The sequence below is a fragment of the Lactuca saligna genome, chromosome 4, assembly GCF_052625555.1.
Source record: "Lactuca saligna cultivar CGN05327 chromosome 4, ASM5262555v1, whole genome shotgun sequence".
NCBI classification, from domain to species: Eukaryota; Viridiplantae; Streptophyta; class Magnoliopsida; order Asterales; family Asteraceae; genus Lactuca; species Lactuca saligna.
In genome coordinates, this window is record NC_136420.1 from 120,929,827 (window position 1) to 120,948,914 (window position 19,088).

At 37.9% G+C, this 19,088-nt stretch overlaps 2 non-coding genes across 2 annotated transcripts; both read right to left on the reverse strand.

Moving 5' to 3' along the window:
• Positions 1-15,665: 15,665 nt before the first annotated feature.
• LOC145044351 (U2 spliceosomal RNA) lies at positions 15,666-15,861 on the reverse strand. Its single transcript, XR_013681309.1, has one exon. It is a non-coding gene; the product is annotated as a U2 spliceosomal RNA (small nuclear RNA).
• A 518-nt stretch (positions 15,862-16,379) lies between these two features.
• On the reverse strand, positions 16,380-16,543 carry LOC145044331 (U1 spliceosomal RNA). The gene has a single exon (XR_013681290.1). It is a non-coding gene; the product is annotated as a U1 spliceosomal RNA (small nuclear RNA).
• Between the last annotated feature and the right edge of the window lie 2,545 nt (positions 16,544-19,088).

Genomic DNA, 19,088 nt, shown 5'->3' on the forward strand with positions numbered 1-19,088 from the left:
CAAGAATAAACAATATGTAGGGAATTTTAGGGTTTGTGGTGGAGATCTAGATACCAACTTGGATCGTGATATCACTTTCCGAACTAATATTTCTACCCTATGGCTGGGTTACAAGAAATTCAGCCTACGATAATCCAAGTGGACACTTACAATTCTAGGCACAGAAATCGTAAGCCAATATGCTAGAGGATTCTATGAAAGTACGATGAAAACGAGAGCTTAAGATCATAACCCCCTTCTGAAGAGGAAAAACTATTTATATATTAAACGAGATTAGGGTTTCATTAGTGTTGGGTCGTCATTAGTTGCTTTGGAAGCAAGCCATGATAATCCGGATTTAATGAGGATTTAGGGTTACCAAAACTAACAAATTTCGTTAGTTTTACCATAATTACTCTCAAGAAATTAAATTTTCCACTATGTTCCCATATGTAAAATTCAGTGAGGTTTTGGGGTGCTGCCCCTCCACCCCGCCCGCTAATATGGCAGCGGGACCCCAGCCAGGGGGTCTGCCCCTTGGACCTCGCTAGTGGCGTTGCCCCTTTGGAAACCCCGGACCCCCGACTAGTCGTCAAACCGACTTCTAATTCGATCTTAGACATGCATGCACTCTGCACAACCCCGTACACATATTATAGTATAAATTATGAAGCCCCTTAACTCACATATTAGTTCCAGTTACTTAAAATGACATGGTGACATTAAAATCACCAACACAAACTAGTTAGTTGATACTTCATGCTTGATATGAATGAATTGCTTGATTATATTAACAAGTATCTAACAAACAAGGGTATATATGTTCTTCACATTCTAACCTCATCTAATACACAATAACATTAAGGAGTTCTACCACATTAGTAAAATCAACATATACATCATAGAAGGTAATTACTAACTAGTCACATAATCACTATGGGTATGTCTGCTAGATTCAATAACCATGAATGGAATAAACAAGGTAAAAAATCAAACTAATAGAACATCATTAAAACCCAAATAAGATTATAATATGAAAATTCCTGTTATATGTAATGACCACGAATGGAATCCAACAAGCAACATCCATGAATGTCAATTTGCAGCACTTTACCTCGGTAGAATTAAGTTTGTTACTCAAATATGATTACTCTCGGATACGGGCATTAAACTTAATAAGTGAACCATGTTTTGTCCCAAAATAAAGGAAGCAAGACTACAATGTAAACAAAAAAAGACTGTTAAAAATGTATGTATATGATGCAACAAGTATTCATTCGCTTCAAACTAATAAAGAATAAAAGATTATATGAAACCTCAAGATGGATCAAGTTTTACAAGTGTTGTAAGAAACAAGTTCATGTAGTTGTTTCCAACGGAAGTTCTACCTACAAAATGGATCAAGTTTGACAAGTGTTGTTAAACTAAGAAAACAATTATCAATATTGGTATCTATTTGTAGAAAAACCCATCTAAGCATTTATTATATACGGAAAAAATGGCAAAAGAAATATGCATTTAGCAGGTTGTGCATGTAAGAAATGCCTTTCGGTAATATCCCAAGCTCCTTTCCAGTCAATGCCCTTCAAATCCATCAATCATCTCATCAGCTCATGAATGCTGAGGGTAGGATGGGTATCATTCATCTGGACAAAAACTTTTTCTTGAAACTCATTATGATAGACCTTGATAAAGGAAACAAAGCACATGTTACAATAGTTCTTTACTAACAACCAAAACCATCCCAATTCCCATATGTTTGAGAAACAATTAGACTTTAGTCAATATTACCCATGTTCTGTTATGTAGCTTTTCATTACCCAAATCTTTTTTAAAGAATGAAATGATTTTAAAAGATTACAATTTTATTTACTAGAAATTAAAAATTACTTTAAAATAAGTGAAGTTCGCTCTAAGTTAAATGGATAGAAATAAACTTATCCCACATATGCATCCTCCACTTACGTGTTTTGTTAAAGATCATCACCAGCCCAATAAAAACGAATATTATTTAGAAGACTTTAGCTTGTTCTAGAATGCTCTAGAAGATTCTAGAACATTATGGAAGACTCTGGAATATACCGGAAGAGTCTAGAATACTCTAGAACGACATGGAAGACCCTGGAAGGATATGGATCATTCTAGAAGACACTGGAGCAACCTAGACCTCTCCAAAACATGGTAGAACGTTCTAGAAACATATGGAAGCATGTAGAGTATGGTAGATAGTTCTAGAGTTATCTAGTATGTAGTAAGTGTATGCTAGTATCTAGAACCTTCCTAAGAGGCCTATAAATAGGTATGGAGCTCATTTTCTCCAAACCATCCAAGAAAGCCTCAAAGAGAGAAAAAGTGTGTAGTAGTCTCACAAAGTGTAAGGTCTTCTTAAGTGTCTTAATAAAAGTCTTGTTGTTTCCCATACAAAGAGTCGTGTTTAACAATCTGGTATCAGAGCAAGGTTTCTTGATAGTGAGAACGATTGATTCTCGTTGTATCGTGAGTAGTTTGTGACTCTGCAAGTTTAGTTACGAAACTAGCTTGTTTGGTATTACCGAGGTACTGCCAACACGATGGGTGATCTCCAAGTTGTCGGAGGAATCAAGAAACTCAACAACAACAACTACAAAACGTGGGAAACATGTATGAAGTCCTACTTACAAGGAGAAGATCTATGGGAGGTCGTTGGTGGAAGCAAAACTACGCCACCAGAGGAAGACGTTAATGGTGCTTTGCGCAAATGGAAAATCAAAGCAGGCAAAGCAATGTTTGCCTTGAAGACCACAATCAAAGAAGAGATGTTGGAGCATATTTGGGATGAGAACACCCCGAAAGAAGCTTGGGACACGTTTGTGATGCTTTTCTCAAAGAAGAATGATACGAGACTACAACTTTTGGAGAACGAGCTATTATCAATCTCACAACGTGACATGACGATTGCTCAATATTTCCACAAGGTCAAGTCGATATGTCGGGAGATTACCAAACTAGATCCACAATCCATCATTGCAGAAGCTCGAATGAAAAGGATCATCATCCATGGACTCAAGCCAGAATATAGAAGCTTCATTACTGTTGTACAAGGATGGCCCGTTCAACCATCACTTATAGAGTTTAAGAATTTGCTGGCCAGCCAAGAAGCTATGGCTAAGCAAATGGGAGGCATCACGCTGAAGAGTGAAGAAGAAGCACTCTACACAAGTAAAAGTCGGAGGAATTTTAATCCACCTTCTAAAGAAGGATACAAAAATGCTGACAAAGGGAAGAGTCAACCAGGAACCTCACAACCATGGAGATCTCAAAAGACCGACAATAAGAGTTCTCGGGGGAGGAGGTTCGAAGGCAACTGCAACAACTATGGAAAGTGGGGCCGCATGTCCAAGGATTGTTGGTCAAAGAAAAAGTTTGTGGAAAGCAATGTTGTAACTTCCAAAAAGGAAATAGAGGATGAATGGGATGCTGAGGCATTATGTGCCATAGAAGAAAACGAGTTGGCACTCATGGCAATGATGGGAGAGCGTATCAACTATAAGAATGACTGGATCATTGATTCAGGATGCTCCAATCACATGACTGGTGATCAGAACAAACTACAAGACGTGAAGGAGTACAAAGGGAGTCGCATGGTACTTACAACCAACAATGCACGACTTCCAATTGCTCAGATTGGAAAAACAACAATCATGCCTGGTAATAAATCTGACATGGTGTTATTACATAATGTCTATCACGTGCCAGGTATGAAGAAGAACTTGTTGTCGGTATCGCAACTAACATCGTCAAGAAACTACATCTTGTTTGGCCCACAAGATGTGAAGGTCTATCGAGATCTTAAAATATCAGAAAAGCCAACGATGGAAGGATAGAGAGTGGAGTCTGTCTATGTGCTCTCTGCAGAGTCTGCCTATGTAGACAAGACTCGTAAGAACGAGACAACAGATCTATGGCATGCACTGTTAGGACATGTTGGTTATCACAAGTTGAAGGTAATAATGGAGAAATCCATGTTCAATGGCTTACCTCAACTTGAAGTTAAAACAGATGTTGTTTGTGTTGGATGTCAGTATGGCAAAGCTCATCAATTACCATACAAGGAGTCAAATTTTAGAGCAAAGAAGCCACTAGAGTTAATTCACTCAGACTTGTTCGGTCCAGTCAAGCAGACATCAGTTAGCGGGATGCGGTACATGGTGATGTTCATTGATGATTATTCGAGATATGTGTGGGTTTTCTTCATGAAAGAAAAATATGAAACATTCTCAAAGTTTCTAGAATTCAAGATAACGGTCGAAGGAGAAGTGAGAAAGAAGATTCGGTGTCTACGCTCAGACAATGGAGGAGAATACACCTCGGAAGAATTCAATCGCTATCTGCAAGAATGTGGTATACGTCATCAATTCACATGTGCCAACACACCTCAACAAAATGGTGTAGCTGAGAGAAAGAATCGGCACCTTGCAGAAATTTGTCGAAGCATGCTACACACGAAGAATGTCCCAGGAAGATTTTGGGCTGAAGCAATGCAAACTGCTGCCCATGTGATCAATAAACTTCCGCAACCAAGGTTAGGTTTCATCTCACCATTTGAGACACTATGGAACATGAAACCTACTGTTAGCTACTTCCGAGTATTTGGTTGCATCTGCTACGTATATGTACCTAGTCATTTACATAGCAAGTTTGACAAGAAAGCAGTCAGGTGTATATTTGTTGGATATGACAATCAAAGAAAAGGATGGAGGTGTTGTGATCCAACAAGCGGAAGATGCTACACTTCAAGAGATGTAGTGTTCGATGAAGCATCTTCATGGTGGTCATCAGAGAATAAAGTACTACCAGACTCGGAAAATATTGAAGAAGTTTTAAAACAAAAGATAAGGGAGCAAACTGCACATATTTGGTCAAGTGTTGATACACCTGAAGATCCGAGCGACACTGATGTCATTGAGCAAGAAGTAACTCAAACAAGTGATGCCGGTGAAAGGGAGCCGCCGCCTCCACAACTTCGAAGGACGGAAAGAATCCGAAAGCCTAATCCCAAGTATGCTAATGCGGCCATTTTAGAAGACGGTGTTAAAGAGTCGGAGACATATGAAGAAGCAATTAAGAATAAAGCTTGGCAAAAGGCGATGGAAGAAGAAGTTACAGCCTTAGAGCAAAATCAAACTTGGGAACTAGTACCAAGACCAAGAGATTTAAAACCCATTTCCTGCAAGTGGGTTTATAAAATAAAGCGTCGCCCAGATGGATCAATTGAGATATACAAGGCTCGTCTGGTGGCTCGAGGGTTCTCACAACAATATGGATTGGACTATGATGAAACATTTAGTCCAGTGGCGAAGATAACTATTGTACGGGTGTTGTTAGCTCTTGCAGCTAGTAAAGACTGGAAATTATGGCAAATGGATGTAAAGAATGCTTTCTTGCATGGAGAATTAGACCGAGAGATCTACATGAACCAACCAAAGGGATTTGAGGATGAAGTTAATCCCAATCATGTGTGCAAGTTGAAAAAAGCTCTTTACGGATTGAAGCAGGCACCAAGAGCCTGGTATGGTAAGATTGCTGAATTTCTTACTCGAAGTGGTTATTCAGTTGCACATGCAGACTCAAGCCTGTTCGTCAAAGAAAAAGAAGGGAAGTTGGCAATTGTGTTGGTTTATGTGGATGACTTGATCATCATCGGGGATGACGAAAGTGAAATCCATCAAACAAGAGAAAATATATCGGTGCGATTCCAAATGAAAGAGCTGGGGGAGCTTAAACACTTCTTGGGGTTAGAAGTTGATCGTACAAAGGAAGGGTTGTTCCTCTGCCAACAAAAGTATACAAGAGATATACTTCAAAAGTTTGGCATGTTGGAGTGTAAGCCAATATCAACACCAATAGAGCCAAATACCAAGATATGTGCTCATGAAGGAAAAGAGTTGGACGATGGAACGATGTATCGACAACTAGTAGGTAGTCTTATCTACCTAACTTTATCTCGACCTGACATTGCTTATGCAGTTGGAGTTATGAGTCGATACATGCAAAGTCCGAAGAAACCTCATTTGGATGCTGCCCGACGGATCTTGAGATATGTCAAAGGTACAATTGACTATGGTCTCTTGTATAAAAGAGGAGAAGACTGCAAGTTGGTTGGATATTGTGATGCTGACTATGCAGGAGACCATGATACTCGAAGATCAACCATTGGGTATGTGTTCAAGCTTGGGTCGGGACCAATATCATGGTGTAGTAAAAGACAACCAACAGTATCATTGTCAACCACTGAAGTGGAGTACAAAGCAGCGGCCGTAGCAGCTCAAGAAAGTACATGGTTGGTACTCCTAATGGAGGACTTACATCAAAAAGTTGACTATGCAGTACCACTTCACTGGGACAACCAATCTGCAATTCGGCTGGCAGAAAATCCAGTATTTCATGCTAGAACAAAGCATGTGGAAGTGCATTATCACTTTATCAGAGAGAAAGTCTTGATGGAAGAAATTGAGATGCGGCAGATCAAGACCGATGACCAAATAGCAGACTTGTTCACCAAAGGGCTGAGTACTGGAAAATGTGAAGGTTTTCGCTGTCATCTTAGCATGGTACGAAGAATGAGGGCTAGTGTTGAGGGGGAGTGTTAAAGATCATCACTAGCCCAATAAAAAGAATATTATTTAGAAGACTTTAGGTTGTTCTAGAATGCTCTAGAAGATTCTAGAACATTATGGAAGACTATGGAAGACTCTGGAATATACCGAAAGAGTCTAGAATACTCTAGAACGACATGGAAGACCCTGGAAGGATATGGATCATTCTAGAAGACACTTGAGCAACCTAGACCTCTCCAGAACATGGTAGAATGTTCTAGAAACATATGGAAGCATGTAGAGTATGGTAGATAGTTCTAGAGTTATCTAGTATGTAGTAAGTGTATGCTAGTATCTAGAACCTTCCTAAGAAGCCTATAAATAGGTATGGAGCTCATTTGCTCCAAACCATCCAAGAAAGCCTCAAAGAGAGAAAAAGTGTGTAGTAGTCTCACAAAGTGTAAGGTCTTCTTAAGTGTCTTAATAAAAGTCTTGTTATTTCCCATACAAAGAGTCGTGTTCAACATGTTCTTCCTTGTTGCCTTCTACCCTTGCATTGATGATAAACCATATCAAAAGAAGATTATATTAGTCCCTCACAAGAAAAAGAGGACAACAAAATAAACCAAATCAAAAAAGGAAAAGTTAGTTCAAGGCAGATCTACATATTTTAATGCCACATTTCTGGTTTCTTCCGTCTATTTGCTCTACTGCACTTTGTATAACGCCATCTATCACCAAATGCCCGAAATTTTAAATTAAATGACTAGATAGCAGTTTTGGTATATGAAATGTTAGAATGTAATTGTTGTAGCATCCGGTTATCAAAATAGTAAGGCTATAACATATGATCAACACAAACACCAATAGAGAAACAAACCCATTTTTTTTTATTTGCTTATAAGTTGCTTCATAGTTTTGAAATATGCATCACCCTATAATACATCAATGGTGTTTTATAAGTAAATATTCCTACACGTCAAAAGTGAAAATGAATGAAAATTTAAATTGACTATTAACAGTTAAAAGGCTTTGATTATTATGTATCAAAATCAAATTTGGTGTAAGTAATTGTAAGAAAACTTAATATAGAGCTTACAAGTCAAACTTTTAGTAATAAGTATGCCAAAAATTTGAAATAAGTTAAAATAAAAGATAAATTTTTAGGAAAACAAAGCGTCAAGAAAAACTTTATGAATTGCTGATGTAATTAAAAAATAAACAAAGGCAAACCCACCATATCTACCGGTTGTTCGATATACAACAGTAACTGAACCCACCACAAACCCTTAGTTTCTAAAATGAAGAAATATGTTAGTCGGATAAGATTCTCAACACCGCAAAGAGGAAAATATATAGTTAGATTAGAGTAAAAGCATTGTCAAAATAGAGTAATTACATAGGTTTTTTCAGGCTAAGAAACTAAAATTTGTAGTGGAAATAAGCAATAAGGAATGGAGGAGATGCTTATTAAAATTAGCTTATTTAGTTTATTTCTAACACAATAAGCTGATTTTTAAGGATTTTATCCAAACATTTAAACTTAGCTTATTATGGTGGGAATAAACAATAAGCAATAAGCATCCTTTTTTTTCCTATCCAAACACCCCCATAGATTAAGAAAAACGTTAAACATCTAAGAAAGTACCAGATACCATGGTTGCAAAGCTCCAAAAAGACAAAAGGGAGAAATATTGACTGCCGCACAATGCTATTAGTGTTTCTTCGGTTGAGGATTTCACATCAGAAGGAGGAAAATGAGGAGATGCATCACTTTGATCAACATCAATATCAAAAATACGAAAGGGAGAATGAATAACGCCCTAGCTCTCCATTTGTAATCGTTGGCCATATTGATAAGTGATGAGGCCTCTCGATACTGTAGACATGGTTGGGAGAAGGTATGATTGGATCCAGTTTCAAAGCATAACAATATATTTCAAAGCGGCCATGGAATTCAATTCACATAGCTTGATGAAATAGGTTAACCATGGAAAGGAAAAGGGGTTTTCGAATGATGGAAACGAAGGAGCGGAGACAAGGCGGAGTGTTTAATTTTTGAGATTTTATTTCCCGCCCTTAGCTATTAAAAGATGGATAACGTGCCTTTCATAAAAGACTTAAAAACGACATGCCTACACGACAAGCGTTTTATGATAAGTGTACTCTGTGTTTTTTTTTTTTTTTCGATGTGACACTAATTTTTGGACATGCAAAAATGCATGTCTTGAATCCTTCAAATTTTGGGAGAACAGACTTTCTTTTTAGGAAAGAATGGAAAACCTTATTCATCAAAGATTGGAATGTAGCAGGTGCATTGGTTAACCCGAACGATATGACCAGAAACTCATAATATCCTTCACGAGTGCAGAAAGCAGTTGTTGGAATATGCCCGACCTTCAGCGAATTTGGTGATACCCTGATTTAAGATCAAGCTTGGAAAAGATAGTAGCTCCATGTAATTTGTCGTGTATCGCGTCTATGATTGGAATTGGAAATTTATCAAGAACGGTTGCTTTATTAAGTCCTCGATAATCTACATAAAACCTCCAACTTCCGTCTTTTTTCTTCACCAACAAAACCAAGCTCGAAAAGGGCTAGTACTCGGCTGAATTATACCTATGTTGAGCATTTCACGGACTAGCTTCTTGATCTCATCCTTTTGTGCATGGGGATAGCGGGAGGGGAAAACGCTAATTGGAGCGGTGCCCTCGTGAAGGGTGATGGCGTAACCTGCTCAACTTTGTTGGTTTTAGACCTGTTAACAAGTACTTTGACATAACAGGGGCAAGAATTGACAAAGAAACAAGAAGGAAAAAGTGTATCTTTTATTCAATTAAAATGAAAGAAACAAGAACAAGGGAAACATTACAATGTACACTTGCCTATGTATTTAAACTAAAACACTGTTGGTCACTTTGATTTATTCAAATGCCTAATAACAACGTGCATCAATTTTTTTTTTGAATTAGACTTAACATTTCCCCCTTAATTCTGGATTTTCTTTACTCCAATTAAGTCTCGTATCTCTTCATGCTTTACTCTTTCTAGGGACTTTGTAAGAATGTCTGCTTTCTGGCTTTTCCCACATACATGTGTCACTGTGATTTCTCCATTTTCAACACACACACACTGATGAACTAATACCTGATGTCGATATGTTTGCTTAGACTATGAAATACTAGGTTTTTCATTAGATCGAGGGTTGATTGGTTGTCTACAAACAATGTCACAAGCCACTACCCTTTTTCTTTTGAGATGCCTATGTGACCAAGTTTCCATTTACATAAAATGTCATTCCCCTTGTGCTTCTCCAGTCATTAACATCCTTGGCTAAATCACTATCAGTGTAGCCTGAAATAGTGATCTTTTCTCATCCTTTATTGTAGACTAAACCATAATTCAAGGTTCCTTTTCTATATCTAAGGATCCTTTTTACAGCTGGAGATGTTTTATGGTGGGCTTCTCCATAAAGCGGCTAACAACACCAACATCAAAAATTATATCGAGTCTAGTATGAGTGAGATACCTTAGGCAGCCAACAATGCTCCTATATTCAGTTGGGTTCACCAGCTCGTCATCTCCATCTTTGGTTAAAGTGAGTTTGTGCTCCATTGGACTCTCGGTGGAATTTCAGTCAAGCATCCGAGTTTTGACCAAAATGTTCTTGGTATAGGCTTCCTGCTTCAATGTGATTCCATTACCTTGTTGGTTTACTTCAATTCCAATGTAATATGTTAGCAGGCCAAGATCACTCATCTCAAATCTGACTTCCATCTCCTTCTTAAAGTCTTTTACGTCTTATGGGTTACTTCATATCACAAGCAGATCATCCACATATACTCCAATAAACAAATAACTCCCATTCTTTGTCCTTATATACATCAAATATTCCTGAGCACACCTTTTAAAACCCAAACTCTTCAGGTACTTGTCTAAGCATGAATTCCAATCTCTGGGAGCTTGTTTCAAGCCATACAGGGCCTTAGAAAGTTTGTACACTTTACCAGGCATATCTTTCTTCTCAAAGCCTTGAGGTTGTGAGACATAGACCTCTTCGGTTAAGTGCCCATTCAAGAACGTCGAGTTCACGTCCAGGTGATGCACACGCCACCCATTCGAGCTTGCAAAAGCCAGGATGACTCAGACTATTTCAATTCTCGCTACTGGAGTGAAAACCTCTTCATAGTCGATGACATGTTTTTGAACACAACCCTTTGCTACGATTCTTGCTTTGTGCTTGACAATCTTTCCAGTCGGGTCCCACTTCACCTTAAAGACCCACTTTAACCCAATTGGATTTCTTCCTTTTGGGAGTTCGACTAGGCTCCAAGTATTGTTCTTCTCAATTAAAGCTATCTCAGCGTTCATAGCCTGCACCCATTCCTTTTTCCGACTCGCTTCAGCCTAGCTTGCAGGTTCTTCTTCACTGCGCATCAACATGAGATCTTCTGGTGGTAATTGGATTTCATTGGTGTTTTCGTATAAATCTGTGAGCAGCCGGTATCGCTTGTACTGGGAGACGTGATGGGAATTTGGGTATATGATGTACCTGGTGAATTAGGCGTACCTGAAGTATCAATTGGTGAGTTATGTGGGCTTAACTAAGAGTTGACTTTAGAATTAATGGGCTGAGAGTCTGCATCCCACTCATCATTACTTGGAGGTGACCCAAATTCTTGTTGTGGGGTATTAGGCTCCCACTCGAGTTCTTCATCATAAACCTCATTGAGGTCAAAGCCTTCAACGACAAACCTTATCCCTAGTGTCACATTAACCTTCGAGTTGTTCTCTTACACTCATCCTTGCTGTTAATCAAAGATTACATCTCGGCTCACATGTATCCTTCCAGTATTCGGGTCCAGCAACCTATATGCCTTTGTTCCCTTTTCAACTCCCAGATGAACCAGTCACATACTCTTCTCATTTAGATTCTTCAAATGACTTGTTGCGATTCTGATATGTGCAACACAGCCAAAACCCTAAGGTTTTCTACGTTCGGTTTCTTCCCGTCCACATCTCATAGGGAGTCATTTATTTCAATGCTTTCGTATGTGCCATATTTAGGACATAAACTGATTGAGTTACAGCTTCACCCCACAAACTATCTGGCATCCTCATAGTCTTCAAGTTACACCTGACCATCTCTAATATTGTTCGATTCCTTCTCTCCACAACCCCGTTTTGTTGTGGGGAGAATGGAGATGTATATTGTCTCTTCAGCCCTGTTTCATTGCAATATGTGGTGAATTTGTTTGACAAAAATTCACCACCATGGTCTATTCTCAACATCTTCAACTTCTCCCCAGTTTCTACTTCTAGCTTTCTTCTGAAGTTCTTAAAGACTCCAAAGGCCTCATCTTTTGACTTTATCATATAAACCCACATAACCCTGTTATAATCATCCACCAAAAGCATGATATACTTGTTTCCTGAGGGTGTAGGAGGTGATACCGGTCCACATGGATCGCCATGAACAAGTTCAAGTCTTTTCTTTGCCCTGTAATTGGAGTGTGAAGGAAATAGATTTCTTATCTGTTTTCCTGATAGACACCCTTCACAGTGTTGTACAGGAATATTGAACTTTGGCATCCCTTCCATCATTTTTTTCTCCCGCATATGCTTTATTGATTTAAAGTTAACATGACCCATTCTGATGTGCCACAGCCACAATGGATCATTAAATTTTGCTATCAAGCATACTCCTTTGACCTTTTCCAACACTATTTTATAGAGTCTATTTGAGGACCTTCTAACCTTCATCAGTAATCTCCCAGTGACATCATGGACCCACAGAAATGGATCTTTAATTCTTATTTCATCTCCATCCTCTGCTAGCTGTCCCAGACTTATTATATTGCTACATAAGTTTGGGATGTAATATACCTCATCAAGCTTACGTTGACTCCCATCCTTGCACTTGAATACAGTTAATCCCTTTCTTTCTATACGAACGTTTGCTTTATTTCCAAACTTCACATATCCTTGAATTGACTCATTCAGATTTCTGAACTTGCACTTATCTCCAGCCATGTGATTACTAGCCCCTGTGTCAAGATACCACATACTTGACTGGTTGAAGGTGTTACCTTGTGAGCTTAGCCATGGGGTCGCATTTTCTTCATTGAGACACACTTCACCATGTTTAAAGGTTGATAAAAGCAACGCGAGTTCATTGTCATGATGGTCTTGTATCAGATTGTTTTCTTGATTTCATTCTCTTTTGGGATTTGGGCATTCCGCTGCATAGTGGCCATACTCGTGATAGTTGTAACATTGAATCTTGCTTTTATCTTGATTACTAGATGTGCCTCTTCCTCTATCTTTCTGGTAGTGTGATCCTTCTCTTCCACGGGTCTCACGACCACCCCTACCTCTACCTCTTCCTGAGCCTCGTGCCCATGAGCCTCCAAACCCTCCTCGATTTGATTTGGATTTGGAGTCTCCTTCTATCTTATTTTTGCTTCTCTCTCACCATTCTAGATGAGTCAAGAGTAGTCTTCTTTCTTCACTTTCACCGTGCCCCTTTATCCTTTCTTCATGATCCTTTTAGCCTCCCGATGACCTCATATGTTGTCATTGTTTCTAAGTCTCCAAATTGCTCAAGTGTTGAAGCAATTTGGAGAAACTTAGTGGAAGCAATTTCTTCGCTACGTAGGACTCATTCATTGTGTCCCCCAGTGTACATATAGTACTTACTATGTTGCTTATCTTGACAGCAAATTCATCGACTCCTTCCGATTTTCTTAAATGTTTAAGGATTCAAACTCGGCCTTCAATGTTTAGATCCTTGCTGTCTTGACACGATCCGCTCCAAGAAACATCATTTTTAAAGTATCCTACGCTTCTTTAGTAGGGTGTTGGTTTTGAGTAGTTAAATGATATAATTTTGGGGGTTAAAAGTGCAATTCCAAGATTTATTTTGTAAAGAATTCTGAAGGTTTAGAGTTGTTTGGCAATTATTGGATTTAATTGAATAGATTTTGGAAGCAGGGCAAAAGAGTAAAATATTGATTTGGATTGAAAGGAATTGAGGGGGGAGGGGCTGGGAGTGTCAAAACGATAAGAAGTTTTAATTGGAGACGGGTTAAAACCCATCACCCTACTCATCCATGTTAACCTAACCCTAGATCGTTATCCTCCAGTCGTCACCATCTTTGGAACACCTTCATCCGCCGCTTGCTACTTCGTCGTTGGACGTCGACCGCCACAGCCCGCTGCCGGTGACATTTTGAGCAGCCGAGAGAGAACCGCCGAAGGCTGGAAATGGAGCTGTGAATGTTGATGTGTGGGTCATGAACGACCGGAGTCGCTGTCGTCGCTGCACCGCTTCCGTGAAGACGAAGTCATCGTCCGACATCGGTTGCTCCCATTGCCGTCAACAAAGACCGAGCGGGCGCCCTTTTCTACCACTAATGTTGTTGTCGTTTGCGGTTTAAGCCTTCTTCTCCATTACTTCGGTGTTACACCACAGCCACGACCGTCGCCGCTCTTATGACTCATTCCAGCTGCTCCGGTCAACATCCACCACCCTAAAGGAGACTGGAGTGTGCATTTTAGATGGTGTGTCGCAAGTATGTGTGTATATTTTGGTGTTGTTTTTCATTGTGTGCATGCTCGTCGGCCCAGGAAACTGAGAACAACCACCATGGCAGTGACCATGGTGGATGCCTCCATTCTGTAGCTGCTAGCCACCGTCTCCGGTGGCTACGAGCCTATGTATATGTTTGGATAGTTGACTGGGAAGTTTGTGATATTCTTATGGGCCTAATATTATAACCACCACCACCATCAGAAGATCCATAGTTTTGATCTTTTTTATTGTTTTTGAGAACATCGATATGATGTCCACATAGCAAAATTATTTTCATCGAATAAAAGAATTTTGATGGCAGGTGTTGAACTGTTAGTGGGTTTAGATGCTAAGTGGAATTCCATATTGTTTGACATAATTCAAACCTGCTCTGATACCAATTGAAATATCGTAATAAACAAATATCAAGCAATAAGAAATATCATAATAAACAAATATAATAGTAATACGCAATATTGTGAAATCATTTTTGTTGCTAATGAACTATACGCAGGGAGGAAGACAATTTGTCGGATCAACATAATAGGTTTGATTATGTCTATGAAATAATTAGCTTATAATTTAAGATAAGATCAATGTGGAAATATGAATCATCCGAACAAGTTAACCATAAATAATCATGTTTGTCTTGTTGATAAAGTTTTGTGGGCAGCACAAACTTGTCAAATATTTGTTCAGTTATCTTAGATCTATTTCACGACAATTGCAATTGGTAATTTCTCATTGACTGAGTCAACAAGAAGTTTGACTACGAACTCCAGCTACTTAGGTGTTAATGGTTAAATTTAATCAACTTTGTATCTTATATATCTCGGGCTTATGCTCAAAGAGACAACCAAGATTTTGTCCATCGTTTTTAATGATTCTCTATTTTTAGTCGTGAAGCTCTATACTTGATATGAGGACCTAGTATGACATATGCTCCACCGGTTTTGCAGTTAAACTCCCGGTTTTGCATGTTTGGACATTTTGGTGAACTCAATAGCCACAAAATCTTTATTACTTTACGAAACGGGATCCTGGTTTCTTAGTTGATGGGTGAAATGATTGTGTGGTTTTGATAATAGCAAGAGTGGGGAATGAATACCGGCCGAATGGTAACCTGATGGAAGAGTTTGGCATTGAAAGTGATGGCTCGATTCCCATGCATGATGCATCCCCAGGGAATTTATACTTGTTTTGCAATTTTTGTGAGGTTTTGATAGTATGGATTGCTGCAATCAGTGATATGCATGGCAACTCTATTTAGCATTTATGGGCAGCCTGCAGTTGGAAAAGTGAAGTGGTTCTTGATATTGATGTTAATACCATAGTTTTCTTCAACTCACAAACTGAATTGGTTCTTGCTCAGATTTCTTTGGTGCAGGGTTAGTGGGATGAACCACATATAAGATATTAAACTGTAAACTACAAGGGTCACACAGTCCCTTTTAAAGGTAAACTACAAGGGTCAATGGTACCTGTTGCAACTCTCCGTATGGATGCATTAGAAATGAAAAGGTTAAAGTTTTGATTTGGAGGGGTGCGCCATGCCAAGGCAAAAGTGCAACGCCAAGGCGACACTCAAAGACCCCAATAGCAAGCTATTGTGACGGATCTTTCCCCATAAAAAATAAGATTAATATCGAGTGGGCCGATGGCCCACATATCAGATATTAAACTGATAAGAACAGATACTACACTTGATCTTAGCCAAAAGGCCGAGAAAGGTATGAAATTTGCGTAAGGGAAAGGCCTTCCTTTTTAAACCTACTCAACATTCTCTGTTTGCTTTCCTTGAGGCGATGTGGGACTCCATAACTTTGCCTTTATTATGTCATGCATGCAACCGACTCAACTAATGGCTTAACTGCAGTAGCTTAATTTGCTTGATTAATATAGCTGCCATACAGTATGTTAATATTAATATAAATTATAAACCATGAGACTACCCATCGCAGCATCACAGTCCCTTAGCTTGTAATTAACGTTAGACTGGAACTGCTTCTTTTTGATACCTTAATTTGCTTATTAATTAAAGTAATTAAACCAGGAGACTCGTCAAAATTCAAAATTGTCAGAAAAATGTACCAGCTTCTAATCTATAACTCGTCAGAATTCAAAATTGTCATTTTTTAAGTTTTCTAAACCAAACGAGAGATGCAATTAACTAAGCAGAAATTTTGGAGTTACTACTTTTCTACTGATTCTAAGCATGAAAAGAATATGAAATTTTAAAACTAAGAGTATAGGTAGGGGCCGCGCGAACGCAGGCCCCCTCTAACACAAATTATGACGTAGGTTCGACCAACTTGGGCCGACCTTAGACAGGCACCTCTCCGTAATGTGCAATGGAGACCACCAGCCTAGGCCATGGACCTTCTTGATCCCCCAAAGACCCCGTCCAGGTAAGTGATTTTTCCGTTCCCCTGCCCTCGCTTTTTATCCAACAACTACCTTGACTTTTCTTTTCTTCCGCCTCCGATGTGGGATATGCATGCATGCATGGACCACGTATCTATTCTTAATTCTATTTGCCTTGGAAAATGGAAATGTTACCTAGCTCCATACTAATTATTAACTTCCTTTTTTTTTTTCTTTTATCCTAGCCAGCTTTCTTGGGATATTAACCCCACAAAACAACTTAAGGTAACCTAGCAACTTAAATACACTAAACTTAATAAACTAATGGAAAAGATAAATCGAATAGCAAAGCTAACTAGAATAGTTCTTTTTACCATGTTTTTTGCATTCTAGGCAACCGACTATTCTTTTTCCATTCAAGTTAACTAACAAGATAGTTGGTTGCCTAAGATGGAAAAAACATGGAATGTTGATTGCTATTACAAGTAATTTATCCTATTCATAATGCTATCTAGTGGTTAACATGGTACCATTATACCCTTAAATATTTGAATGTGTATGTGATTCTTATGTAATTATTCTATTGGAACTAATGTATAACCAGCTTACATACCTATACCTGTGCAGCAGCCTCTTTATATTGTCGTTTTGAAGCCATTACTTGAAGTTGCTCGATTACAGAGACTGTCACAATTAGCACAGGATCGATATTGAAGTAAGAGCATGCATACTCAAAATCAGTCTCTGTATTGGTAAAACACCTTCTGAAGGAATACTTACTTATAAGTAAAAAAACATTAAAACACTTTGTCAAAATTGTGATTTAACCAACATTACTTGGAAGTTAATTACATCTAGACAATAAATAATTTGCTTTCTGTATCTATTAGCTCTCTCTCCAAACCCTTTATTTGCTTTTTGTATCTGTTAGCTCTCTCTCCAAACCCTATGATGTTACTATATTTGAAACTAAAATCATTTAGAAACTTAAGCATTACCTACCTACTTTTCTTTCTGGATGTCCAGCATGCTCCATTCTCTCGTACTAAACAAAATCTTTCTATTTGTAATCACTATCACCTCCATGCTTCTCAAGACGACGCAAAAATCTTGGTGATAATCCCAACCAATTTTCAGTAAAAGCTAGACCAATTGTTAGCACATCGCACCTAAACTATATGACCTTTTTCATAAGCTACTCAAGCACCGAAAAGCGTAATTAAATGCAGATGTTGTGCTTCAAGGCCTACAAATTAAAGTGAAACTCAACTACATCTACCCAATTCCTTTATCGTCCCTGCATGCAAAATATTTATTTTGCAATGTTTAATTTTCAGGTACAATCATGCTTTGCCCAAATCAATATTTCACGCCCTCTTTCTCCATACAAAAATTGCCACTTATGATATCATTTTTTCGCATATGTATTATTATACACAACTACCGGATCCATGGTATAAAACCACATTATCTTTTACCACGACTCGACCGTGTTTCGCTAAAAATTGATATTCCATGTGTAAACGGTGGATCAGTTATATTCCTGCTATTCTAAAGTTGATAATTAAAAACTATATATGCATTTACATTGTGTTCTCAGGTTTTGTTTAGAGAAAGGAGCCGAAAAGAAAATTATGGAAAGGGGAAAGGAGAACAGAAAGTTATTACTTTATTTATCTTCTAGATTTGGAAAGAATATAAGCAAACCAAACTTTCTTAATGTTCTGGAGTTTTAGGTAAAAAGAAAGAAAGCTTATAATTTGACGACTTTGAATTTAACATCAGAATACCATACAATTGTTAGAAACAGTAAAGTATTATAATCACTATCAGAAACAACCAAATGCATTTATTGTTGGCTAAACCAAAAAGCTTTGGCAAAATCTCTTAACTCTTGCCATCAAATGATTATGCACTAGCTAATGTCAACAAAGCATGGTTTTATTTGTTAAATTTAACCAACATATTCCTACAAGTTTTAATTCTCATGGGACAACCAACATATGTATCCGAAACCATTTAAAAACTAACCTTTACCAACTTTGTTGATGTTGAGTATGGTGTATGTCTTATCATACTCCTTATCGCCCCCAATGGACGCATAATATATATATATATATATATATATATATATATATATATATATATATATATATATATATATATATATATTTAACACTAAATAGATCAATCTTAATCCTATTAATTTAATATAATCCTTGTATGCAAAATTTTTTGACAAATATGCCGCTTAATACATAGAGTAAATCACCCAATTTTGGATCAAATATCAAATGAGATTAATAATTAGTTAGAGATATTGTCTCTAATGGTAGAAGAATCGATTGGAAAACATTTAGATTTTGGATTGGTGATTGGAATGTATTGCTAAATCTATCGAGGAATGTAACAAGATGTGCTAAGATGTTGAAAATAGAAAAAATTGTTAGATTTAATGACTTTTGTTTTATTGCGGGTAGAAAATTGTTATGGATTAATATTTCCAATATTATATGAGGGTTCTTAATCATTGAAATTGGTCCCTAAGTTGACTAAAAAGGATGTGAATCTTGAAAATAGGCAACAACCATTAGTTT